Below are 21,897 nucleotides of genomic sequence, written 5' to 3'. Positions count from 1 at the left end.
GTAGTTTTTGCTATTTTTATAAAGAGAATAAACAATGTGTGGAAGACCAATAATGTCCAACATGCTAGCATTAAAAATTAGTATAGGAGGCTTTGGGGCTCATGCTTGCAACTGACCTTGTTTTTTCTCCTTAGCTTTTTGTCCTTTTGAATTCTGTTGTCTTAATGATATAACAGCAGCAAATAGAAAAGTAACTCCTACTTTTGATCCCAATAAATCTGTTCTGATCTGGGGCTTATCACTAGAAGCATGGGGATTAACACTATCTTGTCTTGTCTGATTTGGTGTTGAACTTTTCATTCTGCAAACTAATGTATTTGGTTGACCTTTGGGGCAACAACTTATTAATGCCTTTAATTTTCCCACTGAAAGATTACACTTACACAATTGATGATTTGTGTATTATAATTTTCAAGCATTTTTATTAGTATATACTTTCAAGGAAACATTTTTTTAAGGTTCCACATTTTTTTTAAATTGTGAAAATACCGTACAGAGGGGTTACAATTACATGGGCAAGATAATGAGTACATTTCTTATCAAGCATTGTCTCCTCCTTTGTTTCCCCTTCCTATCCCTTCCCATCTCCCCTTCCACCCCCCATCCCCCACCCAGCAGCTTTCCCCTTCCCCACCCCCACCCCACCCCTGGCCAAAGTTGTAAAGTTCATTTTTCGACATAACATCTTGTACATCTCATTGTTGCAATGGGTCCACCTGTATCCTCAAGGAAACATTTTTTATCTTATTTAAACTAGTTGGCCTTGTCTTGAAAACCTACTGTGCAACAAATACTGTTCTCAATCTCATATTACAGCCCTAAAAATGTAGATAACAATATAGCTCCTTGTTGCTGAGAGGAAGACAGTTACACATTATTCAAATTCCAGTGTACAGTAAGCAGATCCAAATGAGTGAGCTCTAGAAAGCGACTTTTAATCCAATGTAACAGGTGCCTCTTTTCTCTATGCTTCTAGTTTCTGCATAGATTGCTCAGAGCCTGGAAAAGCCTTTTATGTGTCTCCTTGGGCTTTGAGTTTCTAATCTGCCTTAAGTCAACACTGTGATCATGTTGCTCTGTGTTAGGAAGCTGAGGGCTTGAGTGAGCTGGAGTTCCCATTACAGTGAATGACGGGGCCAACCTTTGAACCTGCCATTAATAAACCAAGCTGTTCACATTTCTCTGTGGCCGAGCATGACACCCAGGCAGAGGGTTTGTAATACCAATAAACAACTCAGGATGTGATGTGCCTGCATATGAGCATGTATTTGTTTGAGTGTCACACAATTAAAAGCCAAGGAATCTCAGGCTTTCATTAAGAGCCATCCTTCTTAGCTTATTTAGTGTTTTGGAGACCAAGAGAGAGTACAAATCAGGAATGGCCTCCAGGGGACAGCTTATGATGCAGGAATGGATGGAACTAGTCTAACTGTTGGCCTGCAGGCAGCCTGATCATTAGATTTGAGGGGGCTGGGGGTGGGGGAAGAGAAAGAACCAATGAATGTGGTCATTTGAAAAAAAAAGCACACGTGATTGTTTTGCCCTTGCTCCCAAAATACCAGGCAATCCCCCAGCCCCTTCTTTGATTAATATTGCTTGCAATGGTTACACACCACTCAACAGGGCATTGCATTTATCAAAATTTGCCAAAGCAGACAGGCATTGCCATGTGAGAAGAATGGATGTAATAGGCCTGAGGCCTTGCAGGGACTATCTGGGCCCCAGGAATGCAGGTGGTAGGCTTTGTCAGGGTGGTGGGCTCATGGCCCAGACAATTTTTTTTCTCCTCCAAACTATAAAGTTCCATGAGCAGTTCTTAGGGTGAAAGCTTTACTCTTCATTGCTCCCTGAGGTGATCTGCATTGAAGATGGTCTTTAATGGTCCCAGTCTCTTCTTCTTTGCCACGTGACTCCTGTGAAAGGCCAGAACACAGAAAAAGGATTCAAGAAGTGTTTATTTTGAAACCATTCTTTTTCAAATGTGGATGAATGATTGGGTCATCTGAGAAAGTAAGTTGAAAATCAAAACACCAGCATATTCCTGGAATCTATCTCTAGTGTTACCCATTCACTGCCCCAAAAAAGCCACTTGGTACTCTGACCAGTTTTGTGAAAACACTAGCTTCGAATTGTCCTGTTGCCTTTGACTCTACATAGTCAACCTTTATCCACCTAGGGTCTCTCCCTGGAAAGTGAGTAGAGGTCTTCAAAATATTCTTATTGCAATGCTGAAATATATCAGCTATGCCATTGTAGGCCTCACACAAGCTTCATGGCTGACTTGAATGGTGACCAACATCTCTAACTGTCACAGAAAGTTGCTCTAAAAGCTTGAAGAAGGAATTCAGCTTTTGCAGTAACATTTTGGCAATTAATAGCGACCTTCATATTTCTCTGTGTGTCTTTCCTAATGGTCCAGGAGAGAAGCTTCACTTAGAAATCAAGTTGCTTTCTTGACTCAGTGACCCATTGGGAGATTTCTCATCTGTGAAATGGGCTGTTTCCTTCTTCATCTTGGATGCCCATGATCTCAGATCATTTCTTTATACTTTGTCATAGTATCATTTCAACGCTTGTAATCCCATATATCTGTTCTTCTGATTGCATTATTTTCCTTTAAAATTTCTACTCCATCTGGTAACACTTAAATAACTCATGTGAAATATTGAAGAGGGGGGAGGGAAGATGAGATTAAAATCTAAGGATTTGGAGAGTCCAGGAGCATGTAGGCGAGAAAAGGAACATGACTTTTCAAGCTTCCTCCTAGAAGTAAATAGGAAGAAGTTAGATGGTCCAGCCTACCTTCTTTTCCCTTGTCAACTGCCTTGAAATCCTCCCATGGCTTTCAAAATAAACCCATCTAGGCTGTTATTGGCTCAGTCCTTCCTCAGTACCCAGCTACAACACAGATCTCTTTACACCAGGAATATTATTCATCAGCATGAGCTACGTCTCTAATATTTTCAGGTTCACATGCATAAAACTTTAAAATGATATAGGTCTGTAGATTTCTCTTATTACTTTTTATATTCAAATCCATTAATATGAAAAATTTCAAAGCCATGTTGGATTGGAAGTAATTCAGCCAGATATGATTTGAATATGAAGTCTGATTTCAGTTGGTTTAGTAATAGGGAGGTCTGTATGGAGTTGTACCTAGTTCAAAAGCCTGGTTCAACTCATAGCCATTTAAGTACACCTTCTGCAGAATTAGATCTCTGGAGATCCAAAAGGACCACTGAGCCAGAATTAAACATTACAGTCCTAGCTCTTTTGACCTTTGTCTAAATAACCTTATGACACAGGTAAAAATAAGTGGGTCAAATAAAACAAAAATTTTGGCAATGACATAATTTTTAAAAGGAAGAATGCAAGAATCATACTTCATAGGCCACAAGCACACCAAATCTGTGTATCTAGTAGTTCTATACATAGAAATGAGGTCCAAAAAAGCACCAAACACAAACAATTATTGTGGTGATGTAAATATTATCAAAATTTTAGAACAGGAACAGAAGTGATTACCAAACTTAGCACATAGTCATGTGACTCAAGAGCAATAGTTTACCCAATAAGAAAATGGAATCCTGACCGAATAATTTTTCAACTGATTATTGCTCTTTGAATACCACTATTTGGGCAGGGAAGGGTATTTTGGTTAAAATAATTTTCATTCAGAAGCAAAAGTGGAGATGTGTCCATAGCTAAGAAATTTATATTCCTCACATTATGAAAGCAGAGGAAATTATTTTATTGCATATCAATGAAGTCAATTTGGCATGGTGGCAAGGAGAAGGAACACTTCTTGAGTGCTTGTTATCTGCTATCTCATTACATCCCATTTCATGATGAAGTCTTCACCAAATATTTCGAAGAGTGTTTCTTCATTGTCTCCTAGTCACTTTCTAAAGCTGGTATTTCCACCTATATACATGGATCCACTAGGCAAGATCAAGTAACTTTAAACCGTCACTAAATACTTCTTGGGAGTCTTGAATAATATCTATTTATCTGGGTTCTACCAAGTATTAACTCAACATGTCCTGGTATCCAGGACAGGGATGGTATTGGGCCAAGTCAGACAAAACCTCAACTCATTGAAATAAAGAGCACTGATCCCTGGCCATGAGCCCTCATGGCTCATGTCTGCTGAAATCATTGATCCTGAATCCCAGTACCTCCTGGAGACTTGATACCAGTACTTTAGACTTACATATGCAACTTTATCATCTTTTTGTCCTCCTCCTCTTACTCTTTCTCTTCTTCTGTTTCCTTCTATTTTCTTCTTTCATTTCTCCTCTTCCCTTCTTCCTTTTCCTCCTCCTCCTTCCATCTCTTCCTCCTTCTCCTTTTTTTTTTTTGTCGGTTGTGGGGCTTGAACTCTGGGCCTGGGCGCTGTCCCTCAGCTCTTCAGCTCAAGGCGAGCGCTCTACCACTTGAGCTACAGCGCCACTTCCTCCTTCTCCTTTTTTTCAGTGTTAAGGATCAAATCCAGCATTTGTGGACATGTTAGGTTAAAAACTCTACTACCAAGCTTATTCCCCAGTTCAGCTCTCTGTTCTCCTGAAAAAGAGAGTCAAGTATAAGTTTAGAGGCCAGGGAAAATTTTAAAAAATGAAACACTTGGCTGGTGCTGGTGGCTCATACCTATAATCCTAGTTAGTCAGGAGACTGAGATCTGAGGATCATGATTTGAAGCCAAAGCAGGCTGGAAAGTCCATGAGGCTCTTATTTCCAATTAACCACTCAAAAGGCCATCGACCAACTGGTAGAGCACCAGCCTTGAGTGACAAAGCTTAGAGATAGTGACAAGTCCTGAGTCAAAACTCAGAACTAGAACAAAAATAAACAAATGAATAGAACACTATGTGACAAGTCAAGCAAATAGACAAATGAGAATATTCCAGCACCCTTCCCTCTTTAATACACATTAATTAGTTTGGCTACTCCTGAACTTTATATAAATGAAATCAAATAACATCTTTATCATTTTATTCATGATGGACCTTTCTATATTTCCAGTTTGAGTCCATTGAGAATGAAATTGACATCAACATTCTTTCACTTTTTGCTCTCATTAGATTTTATTTCCAGTGAAAGCCTTTTAGGAAAGCCTTCTAGGGAAGCCCTCTCCTGGTACCCACCGGGATTCACCTGATATCACTTTAACTTCCATTCCTATTGCTATCCAGGAGAGCTTAAATAGGGAGAGAACATCTCACTAAGGCATATCCTTGAACTGCATCCTTAGAATGTGCCTCTCCATTGTTGGCTACAGATATAAACAACCTTGGGCTGACACAGAGGGACCAGCACTGAGTGTCTTTCCAAAGCCTGCAACGTTCTCCCAGTTTGGGCTTTGTTCCTGTTCCTATGGGTACTGCCCAGAGATATTATTTAGACTCAAGCCAGGACTCCTGGCTTATACTGACTGTAGATCCTGGGGAGGACAAGATCAAAGTCAGTCTTCCATGTATAATTGTTAACATTCTCTGTTTCATTGTGGATGAGTTCAGTATAACAATGGAAATCTTTGTTTGGGCCTCCATGAATGACCTCAATAATAGTACAGCTCAAATGATTAAGCAATCACTGTACAAAGATGCTGTTACCTACTGACATGCCTGTATTATATATTCCCCAGGAGCAGAACGGAATGTAAACCTGAGGTCTACTTTCCAGGGGAGAAGCTTCACACTCTAGGAAGCAATTTGTTTCTTTTATTTACTTTTATTTTATTGTATTATAGTTTTTAATTTTATTATACTGCAAGTTTCTCAAGGTTACTTTACCAGAAAATGGTGGCACTAGTCATTAAGAGATCATAGAAGATGCAGGGTATCAAAATTGAGTACAATGACAACAGGGGATATGCCATAGGGGAAAGAACATACAAAGAAAACAACAACAACTACCAAAAATAAAAGCACATGGTACATTTAAAACAATAACAACAAAGACAGACCTCTTGTGTCCATATCTTGGGATTCATTTCACTTAGCATCATCTTATATGGTCATTTGTGCATAGTTTTATGAGCTTTTCAGCTCATCTGATAAGATTATTTTGATACCCCTGCATCTTGTATATACATATGTCTAATCTGGGGAGGGGAAAGAGAATAACAAAACGCTGAAACAAAGACACAGGATGACCCATTGCAACAAAGATACCCACAGGACAGTATATTGGAGACAAACTTTACAACTTCGGGTGGTGGGGGGCTGGGGGTAGGATTGTGAGAGTGGGAGAAGGGAGGGATAGGGGGACAACAAGGAAGGGAAGGCGTAAAAATGACTGACAAGTAATGGCAATCATTGCTTTGCTCATGTAACTGTAACCCCTCTGTACAATATCTTAACAGTAAAATAAAATTGAAAAAATAAGAAATATAAAAAAGAGATCATAGAATTCATCTCCTGGCTGCATTATTCTCTCTTGCGGAATACTCAGTAAAATGATGATCTTCCCTTCCTCCTCCCCTCCCCCCCAAGTAATGAAATATAATGAGGTGGAGCACCAGGCTTCCCTGTGACTGCCGGGAAGAGCTTGCTCCCCAAGAAAAGGATGTACTGAGTTACACTTGCGCAAGTTTGTGGTGCTTATTTTTCATGGCTCGGAGCCTTCTTTTTGTACCTAACCTGAGCTGTGCCGTGGATGACAGCGTGCTTATTCCTGTGAAGGTTGAAGGAGGCTGAGCTCATATTAATGGGATCAGAGCACCTTCTCTACAAAGTCACACCAACAGGCCTGGCCGGCACTGACCCTGCAACACACAAAGTCAAGCTGCTAACAGGAAACATGGGGTGATTTCTAACTTGCTTTCTAGTCCACTGCTATCCAGTGTCAGCAATGGTCCTCATTACCATCTCAGAAATACCGCTAACGGTTGTAGCTTTTTTTTTTTCTTTCCTCTCCTGCTGCTGCAGGTGGTAGCCTGTAAGTGTTTCTTCTCTGGGATTGATGACTGCAATGTACCTTTCTGGGGCTTCCACTGAGGCCGGGGCAAGCAGCTGCCAGGCTGAGAAACCCTCCTGATGCTAGCGAGTCAGCAGATTGATCCTGGGCTGGCCACCGTTAACTATCATATTGATTTTAGGGCCTTCCTACTTGAACAACCCTAAGTTGGCAGGGATAGGAAAATGAGAAGGAAGGATGTGCCAAGGAGGGCTGCCCAGCAGGTTTACACGCAAAGCCACAAGCTAACTGGTGCTACTGATTTATTTCACTTATTTAACAAATGAAATAAACTTCTAGCTGCTTGTAAGACGACAGAGGACTCAGTGGGAGGAGAGACCGAGGCATGAGTCAGAGGGGATGGGGATTCAATTTATGAAAAAGGGAATAAGAATGGTGCATGGAAAAGAAACAAGAAGGGAGGAAATGGATAGGAAAACAGAAGAAATGGGTTGTTTAAAGAGCCATAACTTTTGAGTCCATGGAAGAAGCAAATATCATACAAAATGAAGAGGCAGGACAATGATCAGCTGAGGGATTAAGAAATAGGGCAAAGGCAGTACTTGGGATGGGGCATAGAAAGGAAGCAGAGAGAGCCATGGCCACAAACTTAGCTGAAGAGCCTCTCCTCTGGTCTGGAAGAGAGCCAATCATCAGGCTGCTCTTAAACCCTGCCCTAAGCAAACCAACCAAATCATCTGTTACAGTGGCTAAGAGCAGCAGCTTAGGAGGAAGAGCCTGGTTTTGAATCCTGGCTGCATGGCTGACGAATGGTCTGGACAAGTTTTTAGTATCTGAGACCATTTGCTCATCAACCAAATGCTGGGATAGATGTCACCTACCCTGTGGGGTATAAAGAGCTGTGCCCAGGCCCAGCTCTATTTACCCACAGGGATCATTCTCCACTATAATCATCATTGTCACAAAGTCTATTGAGAGAACTGTGAGGGATCTGCGCCCATGTTACCTCCCATATTTCCCCTGACTTCTGCTTTAATAGCAAGAGGATCATTCTCTATTCCTTTTTTACTTGCTGTCACCAGAGACTGGCTGATAGTTACCCGTTTTATTTATGCCTAAGGCTTACTGCTTTAATTTGGTCTTTACCTCGTTTTCAACTTCATGTAATTATATCCTCAACTCTGGGTTTAGGTTCCTCCTAAATCCCTTGTGACCATTATGTGGCCCAGGGAAAAAGTCCCTTGCCCCCCTTTCCTGCCTGCCATAGTAACCAGGAATCAGAGAGCCTCCTGCTTGCTTCTGAGAGTGGCTCTTGCTCTTTTTCGAAGACTGCAACCAGAGAAAGTTTGCTTCTATCATCAATTGTTTAAACTGAGTGAACCCACATTGGAAGGAGCCCAATCGGATCGATTACCAGATGGTAACTTGGTGTTTTGTCCAAGTTTGTGCATTAGGAAAGAACACAGCCGGGAACGAAGATACAATAAAGATAAACCAGCCTACCATCCATCAGAAAAGAGACAAGGGCCATCAAAAGATCACACAATAACTTTCTGGATAATCCCAGGCTTCCCTTGTGTGTGTGTGATATTCTTGGCTTGATGAGAAACAAGATGGTTTCTAGGACACTCCATACAAAGGATCCTGAAAGTGGGAAAAATAATAAAAGGCGTGAGTTCAAACAACAGTTCTGAAACTTATGAACTGAATTCCTTAAGCACACCATTAAACTCTTAGGTCTCTTCGTATTTCTTTTTATCTCTGTACAGAGAAAGAAATTATTCGTATGGGATAGGGTTGTGACTGTGACATTTACATACAGTTGTATCTGTAATGCACCTATACTACTATTGTCCTATACCTAACTTTATGGGATGCTATAGCAATAATAACAAATCGCTGCTTTTATTACTATTGTCCTTGTTATTACTATAATCGTTAACACCCACTGAAGATCTCTAAGATTTCAGTACATTTATAAATTGTGCTTTGCTTGGATTTGAATCCCAGCTCTGTCCTTCATTTCCTAGAAGATCTTAGATGAGTTGTTGCTTCTCTTTTTTTCTGACTCCTCTCAAACAGAAACAAGGGCTCTTTATTCTGAGCCGGGTAACAAGGTCCAAAGAAAATTATAGTTATGAAATTACCCTTTGCTCTTCCAAACAGTCTTTCAAAATAAATGCCTGTTTGGTTCTGATAATCAACCCTCAGAGAAGGCTGCCTAGACTGAGCCTTCCCTGACAGTAATCCTAGATGAAGTTGGTTGACTGTGGGTAGCCAAAGAGCAAAATTGGCTCTGCTGTGCAAGTTAAAACTGCCAAATAGGAATAGCAGGTGTGTTTTCACTGTGAGAAACAATGGAGAGGGAGAAAAAAAAAACATTAACACTACTCGCATAATAGCCATCCTCCAGAGTCGACAAAGGTGACTTATTATTAGCATTGGTATTATTGCTTCTGTAGGCAGAAGGCTCACCTGCCCCTTGTGTCTCTTGCAGGGCACACTGTGGGCTGAAGTTCTTCCAGCTCCTGGACCTCCATTATTGCTAATGGAGAGAACTGACTGGATGGGTGACCCACAATTTGATTGCTCAATTTTTTAAAGAAAGTGTCTCCCACAATCCTATCAGGTGCCATGTCCTCCCACGGGGGCCCCTTCCATTCTTTTCTCTCTCTTTCTCTTTCTCTCTCTCTTTTTTTTAATGAAATACCTAAGCAGGGAAATTGCTTCTCTGAACTCCTTTTCCATTCTCTAGCATGATGAAATAAATGGCTTAGGGTCTGGAGGCATAATTTACTGACTTCATTTAAATCAGACTGGAGGTGATGCTATTTACACAGCTGGTTTTGTGCAGAGCCTGCTCCCTGGCTCCTTGCCACATCGCATAAGATGAACCCTGAGTCACCAAGTCCCAGCTTCCTTATTAGGAACAATATGTCTTCTCTCATCTCATTGGTCTAAACATGTGTGAACAGAATGAGAACAGAAATGGTCAGGTAGAGTGAGAAGGAAAACAAATCAATGAACTGGCACACTGAACACTTGCATTCAAATACTGAGGATTAATCATCAGACCCCCAGAGTTCATTCATTCTCTTTTGTTCATTCCTTAAATCAACATAGATCAAACCAGGCAGTTTTCCAGATATGGGGATGGTGGCAGTAAAGATCAGACAAGAAAACAGAGAAAAAAGTTGTTGAATACATCATCAAGACTATCAAAACATGCTTCAGAAGAGAGAAATCAACTGGTAAGAAAGGCATTGACTATGACTTTCAGCCAATGAAATGGCTAACTCTTGGAGCTAAAGGAGGGTTTGGGGCTGAGAGCTGAAAGATGATACCAAGACTCAGCCACACCAAGAACAGCTAAAACAAGCACTTTGTGCAGGAGGAAGAGCAGGTATAGGGGCCATCCAGGTGTGGTTGAGGAACAGAGAAGCTATGAAGCTGACCTCTGGGGAGAAGTTTGGAACCCACCAATACCTTCAGATTGTGGTAAGCAAATTGAATCAGACAAGGGTTTCTAGATCGATGGTATCAGGTATCATCTATACAGCAGAATCGTCTGGAGACCTTTGAAAAGTACTAGGTCCTCCACATCTAGGGATTCTGTAACAATCAGTCCTGGGGAGGTGTTCCAATATGCACCTTAAACTGCGAACTCCTGGTGTCAACAGATACAAATGCAATGAAGTTTGGACACACGATTTTGTCAGGAACATTTATTTTTGCTTTGGTAATCATGTATGACAAATGCTCATCAAAAGGGTGAATAAGGATTAAAACATTTCATAGCACTTCGTAGTCCTAAAGCCATATTTTAACAGGCCAGCATACATTCCAGCGGATTCAAAATCTACCAAGTTATTTTCCAAGTCAAGTGGAAGTCAACCAAATGGGGTAACACATCAGTGTTGTTTCCAGTTGTTGGTCATGAAATCTGTGATTGATGTGAATCCATGGTGGTGGTGTCAAGGTCCTCTCGAATTTGCTGGTGGGTGGCACTTTTTAAAAAGTTTTTTTGCTGGTCCTGGGGCTTGAACTCTGGGTCTGGGTACTGTCTCTGGGCCTCTTTATGCTCAAGGCTAGTGCTCTACCACTTTAGCCTCAGTATCACTTCTGGCTTTTTATGAGTAGTTTACTGGAGATGAGAGTCTCATGGATTTGCTGCCCAAGCTGGCTTCAAACTGTGATCCTCAGATCTCAGCCTCCTGGGTGGTTAGGATTATAGGTGTAAGCCACCAGCACCCTGCTCTGGGTGGTTCTTTTTATAAACACAACTAGACATACTCAGAAGAAGTGAGCAGTCTTAAATGCCAGTTCATTTGGGTATCTGAGAGCTTCTATGAAATGTACAGCAAGAACAAGGGAAACAGGTTTGTTTGGTTTTGTTTTCCAGGAGGAAACACCTTTCCATGAAACCTGATCTGCTTGGGTTATATCCACTGTCAATCAGTGGTTGTCAAAAAGAAATACACATTTGTATCACCTCCAGTGGTCCTTGTTTTAGGATAGGGGCTAAAAAGGTACATTTTTTGGTATATAGTATTGAAGTTTTTAAGTCAATGCCTCCAGCTTGCTAGGCAGATCTCTACCACTCAAGACATCTCAAGATCTTTATGCTTTATGTTTTTAGGTAGGATCTTGTGGTTTTTGCCTGGCTGGCTTGAGTTGGATCACCTATGCTCCTTGCATAGGTAGTTACAGAAGTGCACTACCATGCTCAGCTTTTTTGTTGAAATAACTTTTGGCTTTGTTTCAATGTATCTCTAAATAGCAATCCTGAGCCCTGTCTTCTAAATGGCTGAGATTAAAGAAGCAAGCCACCATTTGACTACCAAGATGCATTTCTAATAAGTTGCCAGGGGATGTTTCTGCTAGCCTTCAGACCACACTTTGAGACTCATATCTTTAAAGTACAGATAATTTTAAAGCACACTTACTAAACCAAAAGAGACATGACGTCATAGGAACCACTGCAATTCCTTCTCTTTCTTGTTCCTCCTTCATTCCTCCCTCCCTCTCTTTTTTCTTTCCTCCCCTCTTCCTTCCCTCCATTCTCCATCTCCCCACACTTTCTCCCTCTCCTCCCTCTCTCTCTCTCTGGCCTCAGAATTCTGATTAGTATGGACTTTTATTCCAGATGAAGTTGTTAAGGCAGGATCTTGCCCTGGTGACCACGTTTCCCAAGCAACCACAGCTTTATGAGCTCACAAAGCAGAGGAGCACATCTTGGAAGCAGTCGTGTTCGCCTGCAAGTTGCCCTGTTCTGGCCTCAGGAAGTCACACAAAAGCCTTTTGGAAATATCTCCACTTGATCTCTCTGCCCCGGGAGCCGGTAGAATCAAAAGCGAGATGTCTCACATCCTTCAAACTGGGGAGGACATATTAGTTCTGACACAGTCTGGCTGTATCCTCAGTTTTCCCCCTGAGGAACAAATAGTTCTCTCCAAACATGGAGACAATGACTGGCATAGGCCTCATAGTGTCATTGAGGGAGGAGGAGCCCCAGTACTGCTCTGCCACGTAGGGAATATCTATGACCATCTCCATTCCCTTTTCTCTCACTGTCTTTTCCCATCAGATGAAAGTTGCAAATTCTAGCTGTGGAAATAAGCAAAACTGTACCGATATTACATAGAATTGAAAGGTTTTCTTTATTTCCTTTCTAAGTAGTGCAAAGGAGTTTCAATGCAATGGGTTGACTGATGAGTACACTACATCTTGATCAATGTCACCCCTTCTTCCATCAGTCAGTCTCCCCATCTATCCAACCCACCCAGCCCCTCAATGGGAGTGGTTCCACTTTCAACTCTGTACATTGAGTACCATTGAAGGGTTTTCCTACCTCTGCCTTTCTTCCATGAGTTAGAGAAGTAACTGGCTGCTGTCAGGCTCGATCGTCTCTTCTCTTTGCTTCTCATCTGCTGTCTTTGGTTCTGCTCTGTGATGCTTTGTAAAGAGCCCATTTGATGAGGGACTTGATGAATCATATTTTTCTGGGTGGAACTTCTGGAGTTAAGGCAACCCAAATGCCATTATGTAAAGAAATAAACTCGGGAAACTGCATTGGTGAAGAAATATGCTTAGAATAAGAGGAGTCCTATGAAATATGAGGATTCCTATGAAAGTGGCTTATAGCACAGGTTAGCTATTCATTCCTAACAATCTTGAATTCTTTCTGCTAGTATGTGCAGAAGAGTTTAAGTAAAATTGGGCTCTAATGTCCTAGTAATTATTGAAAAGCAAAATACTTCTGTCTTTCAAGTCATCATGAACATGAAGTGTGTGTTGTATAACTAGATGTCCCATGACCAACTTGCTACTGAGTTTCCAAAATGTTGTTAGCTATAGGTAGAGTGGGGTTTAAATTGAAGCCATTCCACTTATTTTATTTCTGGATTTCTTTTTAATTTTTTATGTGATTACTCTTCAGAGGTTGGTTTGATGCAGCGATTTCCTTTTCTAAGTTCTTTAAGTAAGTGAGAGGTGACTGGGGGGCAGCTGACGTTCTTTCTTCCACCCAGAGGCATCAAATATGAACCCTATGACATGGTGGCAGCCATGGCTGAGCAAAACGATGGAGTGGAGATGTTCTTCACAGCGTGGATCTGGTGGAGTCCAGAATCTACAATCCAGCTTTGAGACTGGCACGCTTGCATTATCTTCTATGATTCTCTGCCTGTTCTCAGCTGTGTCATAGGGGATTAAAACAGCGCCTGATGTCTGGCTCCGGGGCTCAGAGGAATGGGCATTCATGAGCAGTGAGAGGTGGGGGTGGTTGACCTGCGGGGAAGAAGCAGCTGTCCAGTGGGTAGGGAGACAAAGAGCAACACCGGAGAGTGGAATGCATCCATAAACCCAGGACTGAGCAGTACACAATGACATGCCCATGAGCCCCCTGATGAAATGAAACATCTAAGTCAAGACACTCGTGCAAGAAGGGGAAGGAATGATCTCACAGCATCCAACAGTCTATGCGGAACACACAGGGTGGGTGACATAATTTGTGAGACCCACTGTAAAGTTGAAAGGTAGAGCCCTGTTGCTGAAATTAATCCTCTTTCCCTTGGGCTTACTGCCCTCATCCACATTGGAAAGGACGCCCTCAGGCATTGCAAAACCCACTCAAAATCCACTCATGTGGCTCTTTCTGAGGTTACCAACTTCTGGTGGGTCAGGAATAGCCCTCCCTTGGCACCATCCTTGCAGGACTTATTCGAATTCAACCTTATCTTTAATGCATAGAGGTCTGGACTGGGGGCTGAAGATAGTGGTCGATTGTGGGCCTTCCCTGTCTTGGAACTTGGTAGAGACCAGCAGGAATTTCAGAACAGCTACTAGGTGCATGGCCCACGAGGCCAGGAAGGAGAAGGAAGCATATGATGGAAAACTTGTCTCAATGAAGCAGAGCAGTTAAGGCAGAGCCAGTCATGAGCCCTAGCTACAAGCTGTTGGTGCGTTCTCCTTAGCCCGGTGGAGATGGACTTAAGCATTTCAAATTTGAAGACAAAATTATTAGTGATTTCAGGACACAGTGATGGTAGAACATTAAGCTCCATGTTCACGTAGGGCTATGTATGAGTGGACTAGCCACTATGTGGGAACGCAGAAGCAGCGCTCCAAGGATATCACTGACATTAGGTCAAGTCTCCACTCCTCTCTCAGTGCGTTCTCCTCCATGTTGGGGGAACTGTCACAAGCCATGGTGGCTGGGAGTGGTTGGCACCCAGAGGTTCATACCTTCCCAGACTCCAGAAGAGAGAGGACACACCCCTCCCATCTTCCTTTTGTGGTTATTGTTGCTGCTGTTAATTGTTTCTCTTTCCTTAAGGAGGGTTGTCCTCTGAAGACCAAGCTAGCCTCAAATTTTTTAATACGTTTTTTATTGTGAAAATACAGAGGGGTCACAATTACATGAGCAAGGTCATATGTACATTTCTTATCAAGCATTGTTGCCTCCTCCTTTGTTTTCTTCCTACCATCCCTGCCCTCCCATCTCCACAATTACACTTCTCCCCACCCCCCACACCCTTCTCCCGCTACCAAAGTTGTAAAGTTTGTTTTTCAACAGAGCATTTTGTACATCTCATTGTTGCAATGGGTCCACCTTTATCACTATTTAAACAATTTGGTTTTTTTTCCCTTGTGAAGTAAGCCAGGCCCAAAGAAACATAGGTCCCATGGTTTCCCTTATTTGCCATAACTAGTATATGTCTGAGATAAGTATTAAAGGTGGTGAAATGAACCCCCAAGATAAGAACACAAGTGTTTTTTTTTTCTTTTTTGCTATTGTTTCTAACATATTTATAAGGTGATTGTTTTGTTGCTCTGTATGTCCCTCCCCTGTGGTATAACCCCTGTTTTCACTGTATTTGATGTTAGCCTCAAATTTGTAATCTTCCTGCCTCAGCCTTCTGAAGGGTAGGGGAGGTTCAGCATCCACCTCACATTGGTCAGCCTACAGAATTGTGTGTGTACATTGGCAGCGTGGATTCTTTGAATTGAGTAAAATGATTTTTTTTCAGATTAACACAACATTTGTCTGTGTGTCTGAGGTAACAACGCAATGTTTTTGTTTGTGTTTATATTTAGAAGTGTTCAACTCAGAGTAATTAGCATATCCATTTTCTTAAAGTTTTACATATGCGTAAAGTGCGTGTATTCAAAAATCCCTTCTTCCATATTGCCTCCTATTCTTGAACTTATTACTGTGGCCAGTGATCTTCAGTCTGTACACCCAAGATCAGATCTGAGCTTGGTCTTGAAACAGAGATGAGTTTGGCCAAAGCTTGCTGTCATTGATTTTGGCATTTGATTTTGGAGAGAAGATAGTGACACAAGGACAGTGAACCCAATACATCTTCTTTGGGTATTAGACTAATTGTGCTGTTACAAGAAAAAGTGAAGTCTAGTCAAATTGGAAATGTTTTGAAGAATTCTACAGAGGTAGATGGGATCAGAGAGTTCAAAAATATCCTAAAATAAATCTAAAGTCCCCAAATAGTTAAACACTCATATTTGGAAAGGACAGAGGATAACTTGTGAACCCCCAAGATAAAGAAGTAAAAGATTCCCTCTCAGATGGAAAAAACAACAACAACAACAAACCAAAAAACTTTTTGAGTGATAACAAAGCTGTCAGGACTTCAAGATCTGTTGAATTCCTGGGGGTCATTCCTGAGAAAGTACATTGCTGCTGCAGCTCCATCCACTAAGGTCAATGTGCCCACAAGTCTATTCATGGCTGCATACTGAAAGCAGGAGTTTACCTCTGGGATTGGGAAGAGAAAAACAAGAACCAGCCAATCCAGCATGAATAACAGGTTGAGGATATAAGCCTGATCTTTTGCAAAGAACATGAAAACTAATTGTGTTCATTAGCACGTGGGTAAATGTACTGCTTCAGTAAAGAATAGTGTATTCCAAAATGTCCCAAAAGTGGCTTCTTAGGAGAGAAAAAAAGCATTCAAGAAAATTCATGTGTTTTTTGTTTGTTTTTATTTTTTAAGGAAGAAAAAATCATTGGTTTATGTTTCTTTTTTTTTTTAAAAAAAAGCTGAATTTACCTTTCTTTTGTTTTTTTTGTTGTTTTATTTCCCTTCCTCCCCACTTTCTCTCTATTTTCCTATTTTTGGTATGGGTTTGCTATTTTTTTTTCTGCAGAGGGTAATTCAAGGCTCAGAATATGAGCTTTGTAAGTTTATCTGCATTTGAATTTCAGCCTGTTACTTGGAGGCTGTGTGATTCGGGGAAATCGGTTTAGTGGTTACTAAACTCTCTCTTTACCTGGGACATGGATTAGAAATGGTGTTTTGGAACTACTTTAAATGCTTCCTATCCTCTTCAAGACATTAAGACATTGTTGTAATCTTGTATTAACTAATCTTCTATGTGAATTTTGCCTTATTAAACGTGGTAACTTATTAAATTTTGGTGAAATCCAGCTCTATATTTTGGGGAAATATTTTATTCTTAATGAATAAGAATTTACTAAGGACTCAATTTTTTTTCTTGCAATTGTTTCTAACATATTCATAAGATGCTTTCTTTGTTACTTTGTATGTTCCTCCCCATGGTATAACCCCTGTTTTCACTGTATTTGATGTTGGTATTATTTGTGAAGGGGAAGGGAAAAGACAAATTGTTTAAATAGGGATACAGGTAGACTCATTGCAACAATGAGATGTACAAATCATTATGTCAAAAAATGAACTTTACAACTTTGGTGGCGAGAGGGGGAGTTTGGCGGAGATGGGAAGAGATGAGAAGGGGAAACAAAGGAGGAGGCAACAATGCTTGATAAGACATGTACTCATTACCTTGCCCAGTAGTTGTAACCCTTTTGTATGTTATTTTCACAATTAAAAAAAATCCAAAATCTTTAGTATGGTCTTGTTTGTGATCATTTGGGCAAATGCCCAAAAGTGGGATTGCTGGGTCATAGGGGAGCTCTATGTGGCGTGTATGTGGAGCCTCCATACTGCCTTCCAAAGTGGTTGAACAAGTTTACACTCTCACCAACAATGCAGTAGGGTGCCCTTCTGTCCACATCCCCTCCAGAATCTGTTGTTATTAGAGTTCTTGATTTTTGCCATTCTAACTGGGGTGAGGTGGTATCTCAATGTTGTTTTGATTTGCATTTCTTTTATGGCTAAGGAGGTTGAGTATTTCTTCATGTGTCTATTGGCCATCCTTCTTTCCTCTTCAGAGAAATTTCTCGGTGAGTCTTTAGCCCACTTTTTTATCGGGCAGTTCTTTCTTTGAGGATATGTTGTTGGGGGATTTAATTTTTTGAGTTCTAAGCATATTTTAGATATGAAACCCTTGTCGGTTTTATGGCTAGTGAAGATCTCCCAATCTGTGGGCTTTCTATTGATCTTGCTAGCTATGTCCTTTGCCATGCAGAAGCTCTGCAGCTTCATGCAATCCCATTTGCCCAACTATGTTTATTGCAGCATGATTTACCACAGCTAAGATATGGAACCAATCCAGATGCCCCTCAGCAGATGAACGGATCGAGAAAATGTGGTATGTATGTACGTGTATGCACACACACACACACACACACAGTGGAATTCTATGCCTCCATCAGAAAGCATGACATCGCCCCATTTGTTAGGAAATGGAAAGACTTGGAAAAAATAATAGTAAGTGAAGTAAGCCAAGCCCAAAGAAACATAGGTCCCATGGTTTCCCTTATTTTCAATAACTAGTATATGTCTGGGAAAAGCAGAAAAGGTCAGGCAAGATGATGTTAAGCAAAATGAACTCCAAGATAAGGACACAGTGGTTTTTTTCTTTCTTGGTATTGTTTCTGATGTATTTATAACGTACCATGTGATTTAGTTGTGGCTTTTTATGTCCCTCCTCTAAGGTATAACCCCTGTTTTTCACTGTATTTGATGTTGGTATAATTTGGGGAGGGGAAGGGAAAATAATTGTTTAAATAGGGATACAGGTTGACACATTGCAACAGTGAGATGTACAAGACACTATGTTGAAAAACAAACATTACAATTTAGGCAAGGAGGGGGAGAGGAGGGAGTGTAGTGAGGAGGTGGGAGGGAAGGGATGGTAGGGAAAAACAAAGGAGGAGGCAACAATGCTTGATAAGAAATGTACTCATTACCGTGTTCATGTAACTGTAACCCCTCTGTACAGTATTTTCACAATAAAAACGTATTAAAATCTAAAATCTTTAAAATGTTTGTATTTGCCTATTATTACATTGCTTATCTGTTTATTGAACTTACTCAATAGGTGAATCCCATAAAAATGGCATTTTTGAGAATTAAACTAGATGTATTTGTGTGTGTGTGTGTGTGTGTGTGTGTGTGTGTGTGTGTGTGTGTGTGTGGAGGGTGCCCTGGGGCTTACATTCAGGGCCTGGACATTGTCCTGGAGCATTTCTACTCAAAGCTTTGGCTCTACCACTTGAGCCACAATTCACTTCCAGTTTCTTGGTGGTTAATTGTAGATAAGGGTCTCACAGATTCTTTTGCCTGGGTTGGTTTTGAACCATAATCCTCAGACCTAAGCCTCCTGAGTAATTAGAATTACAGGCCACCAGCAACCAGCTAAACTAGAGTTCATTTAGAATTTTTTTTGTATACTCTCTCAAAAGAGAAGTGAAATTATGTATTTTGTTTTCTTATTTGTATACTTACTCCTATGCTCTATTTTGAAAATGTCTTTCATACTTTCACCATTGTCTTCTTGAATGAGCAGATTTTTGCTCTCAGCTTTGACTTGTTGAAGTATCTCCCTAATGGATAAGGGGTGGAATCTCTGTAAAGCCAGAGTTAAGCCGTTGCTCTCCAAGTGTGACTCCCTAAGCTGAGAAGGCCATCTATATTGTTGACAAGGGATTAGCCTCTAAATGGTTCTGGTGATAATACTGTTCTCTGTGGGAGCAAGGAACTTGGACATGCCTTTGTGCATCTGGTTGTAACATTATCTTCTCTCTCTTTATACCTTGTCAAAAGTTTCTGACCTGCTTTAATATTGTAGAAATGAATGCAGAAACTATAATGAATTAGGATCCTATTATGTAGGAGAAAATATTAAGCTATATTTCTCTTTTTCTTTTTGCTGGTTCTGAGGCTTGAACTCAGAGCCTGGGTGGTATACTTGAGCCTCTTTGTTCTCAAGGTTAGTGTGCTACTACTTGAGCCACATTACCACTTCTAGCTTTTTCAGAGTAGTTTATGGGAGATAAGAGTCTCAGGGACTTTCATGCCTGAGCTGGCTTTGAACTGTGATCCTCAGGTCTCAGCCTTCTAAGTAGTTAGGATTACAGGCATGAGCCACTAGTGCCTGGCCTTTTTTTAAAATTTTTATTTCATAATACGTTTCTTCTATTGTATTAGGAGTTGGGTGTAAAATTAACCAATAATGAATAAACAAGTTTATTTCTAGGTAGAAACTTGCCACTGATGGAGATTCTTGTCCAAAGTTATGAGTCAGAAAATGATGTCAGGAATTTGATTCTCAGGATGTCTTACCAACCAAGTCTCTGCTCTGTTTTCTTCAATCATTACACTTGATGTAGTTAGTGTTATTATAGTTACTCTTACTGTAATATTTTGTATTTGTTGGTGGTGATGATTTATAATGGGATCATTGCTAATTCTTTCATTTCTATCATTCTGCTGTTGGTAGACATTTCTTTAACAAATTATATGTCACAATACCAAGTAGCTGAACTGACAAGAAAAATAGGCTGTTGTGTCAATGCAAATAGTATTTTAAAAAATCTCAAGGAAAATAAGGGTAAGAGAAGTGAGGTTGAGTTTATAAAGTTGTAGAAAAGGTTGCGATGATGCCTCCTTTTGTAACCATATAAAAGGAACAAAGTGTATTTGTGTAATACTTATATTTCTCAAAGAGAGAGAAAAGTTCCCAAGATTCTTTTCATGTCATTTCAGTTTCTCATTCAGTAGCTTTTTGAGAAATATGCATATGATATTTCTAAGCTGGCTCCTATCCAGGCCAATTGTTTGCTCTGAAACCAGACAACTAAACTATATTCCACTCACTCTGCAGCCAGTACAATGGAATCTGGCCATATTCAGGAGAGATGCATTTTATTTGTGCCCTTCTGCAGCCTAAAGGTGTCTGCCTCTATGTTTTGTCTCATCTTTCTTTATCTCATCACTCACACAGGTCCCTTCTTATAAAGAAAATCTATATTAGATCCCATGGTTTGACACATGGTATTTCTTTTGACAGGATAGTCACCAAATTTTAGATTTCTTAAAGCATACCTAATATACAATATTAACCAAGTTCCTTACCCTGAAATACTACTTTTGTTGTGCTGATCCCTATTCTTCTCTTAACCCACACTGCTAAGGGAGAAACTGATTGCTGTCTGGATTAGGAAAATGTTTAGGAACAACCCCAGGATGGGTACAGACATTTCTAATAGTGTTTTCATATTGGTTAAACCAAAGTCATGGCATATGGCTTGGTTGTGCTAAAGCACTGCGAACATTGTGTGTATATGTGTGTGTGTGTGAACTCTGCTCCAGATAATATTTGTTCCCCCCAAATGCAGAGTGAATAGATCTAACAAATCATTTTAAGTTTTTGAGCCTTTGACAATTGTATCAATTGTAACTTTTGAGTGTATATGTGTACACATGTGTATGAATGTATGATGTTTGTGAACATTTCATACTACTAGAACAACAGCAGACTAGGAATGAAAGATACAAACTTTCTACAAGTTAAAGAGGACTCACGTTTTCTTTCCATCCCTTAATGTCTATCATATTTCTCAGTCTCCACTGTTGGTGCAGGCTGAAATGTAGTTTGTCATACTCAATGGGTAGACGCTAGATAACTCATAGTTACAAGACAAGAGTGTGATGACTGGAAATAAAGTTGTTCATACATTCATTTTGAAAATCTGGATTTGTGTTCCTATTCTCTGTCTAGCCTTTTCAATATGAGTTTGGGGCATTGACTACAGCTGATAGTCTTAGAGTAGGGATTCTAAAATGGGTGATCAAAAGCTGCAGAATCATGGTGAAACTTATTGTTGTCTCATTATAATGCCAGGAGGGGTTTGGGATCATTTTTATTTGGCTATCAATAGAAAGGTTCATCTTGAAGATCACAGAATGTGGTGACCCCTGCAAACTGCACCATAAAATTGTAAATAAATGGTGAAACAAAAAGCTATCCGGTATTAAAAGATGTAGTGATGCAGGCAATAAAGAACTTCAAGGAAGAGCGTGATGATGGGTGAGTGAGATCAAATGATTCAGCAAATTCCAACAAAAAAAATGATTGCCTGGTACAGGCCATTAGTTTTGGTGAGTAAATGGACAGTTGTGATATTTGATAAAAGGGATTTCAAGGTTGTGGCAGAAGCAGATAATCCATTGCAAGTGTTTGCAGGACAATTATGTACTATCTGCTCTTGCAGCTTTGTTGAACCCTGGTATAATATTCTAGTTCAAGAAA

This window comes from Dipodomys ordii, unplaced genomic scaffold (genome assembly GCF_000151885.1).
Source record: "Dipodomys ordii isolate 6190 unplaced genomic scaffold, Dord_2.0 Scaffold18, whole genome shotgun sequence".
Lineage (NCBI taxonomy): Eukaryota > Metazoa > Chordata > Mammalia > Rodentia > Heteromyidae > Dipodomys > Dipodomys ordii.
Note: the sequence above shows the minus strand (reverse complement) of the source record.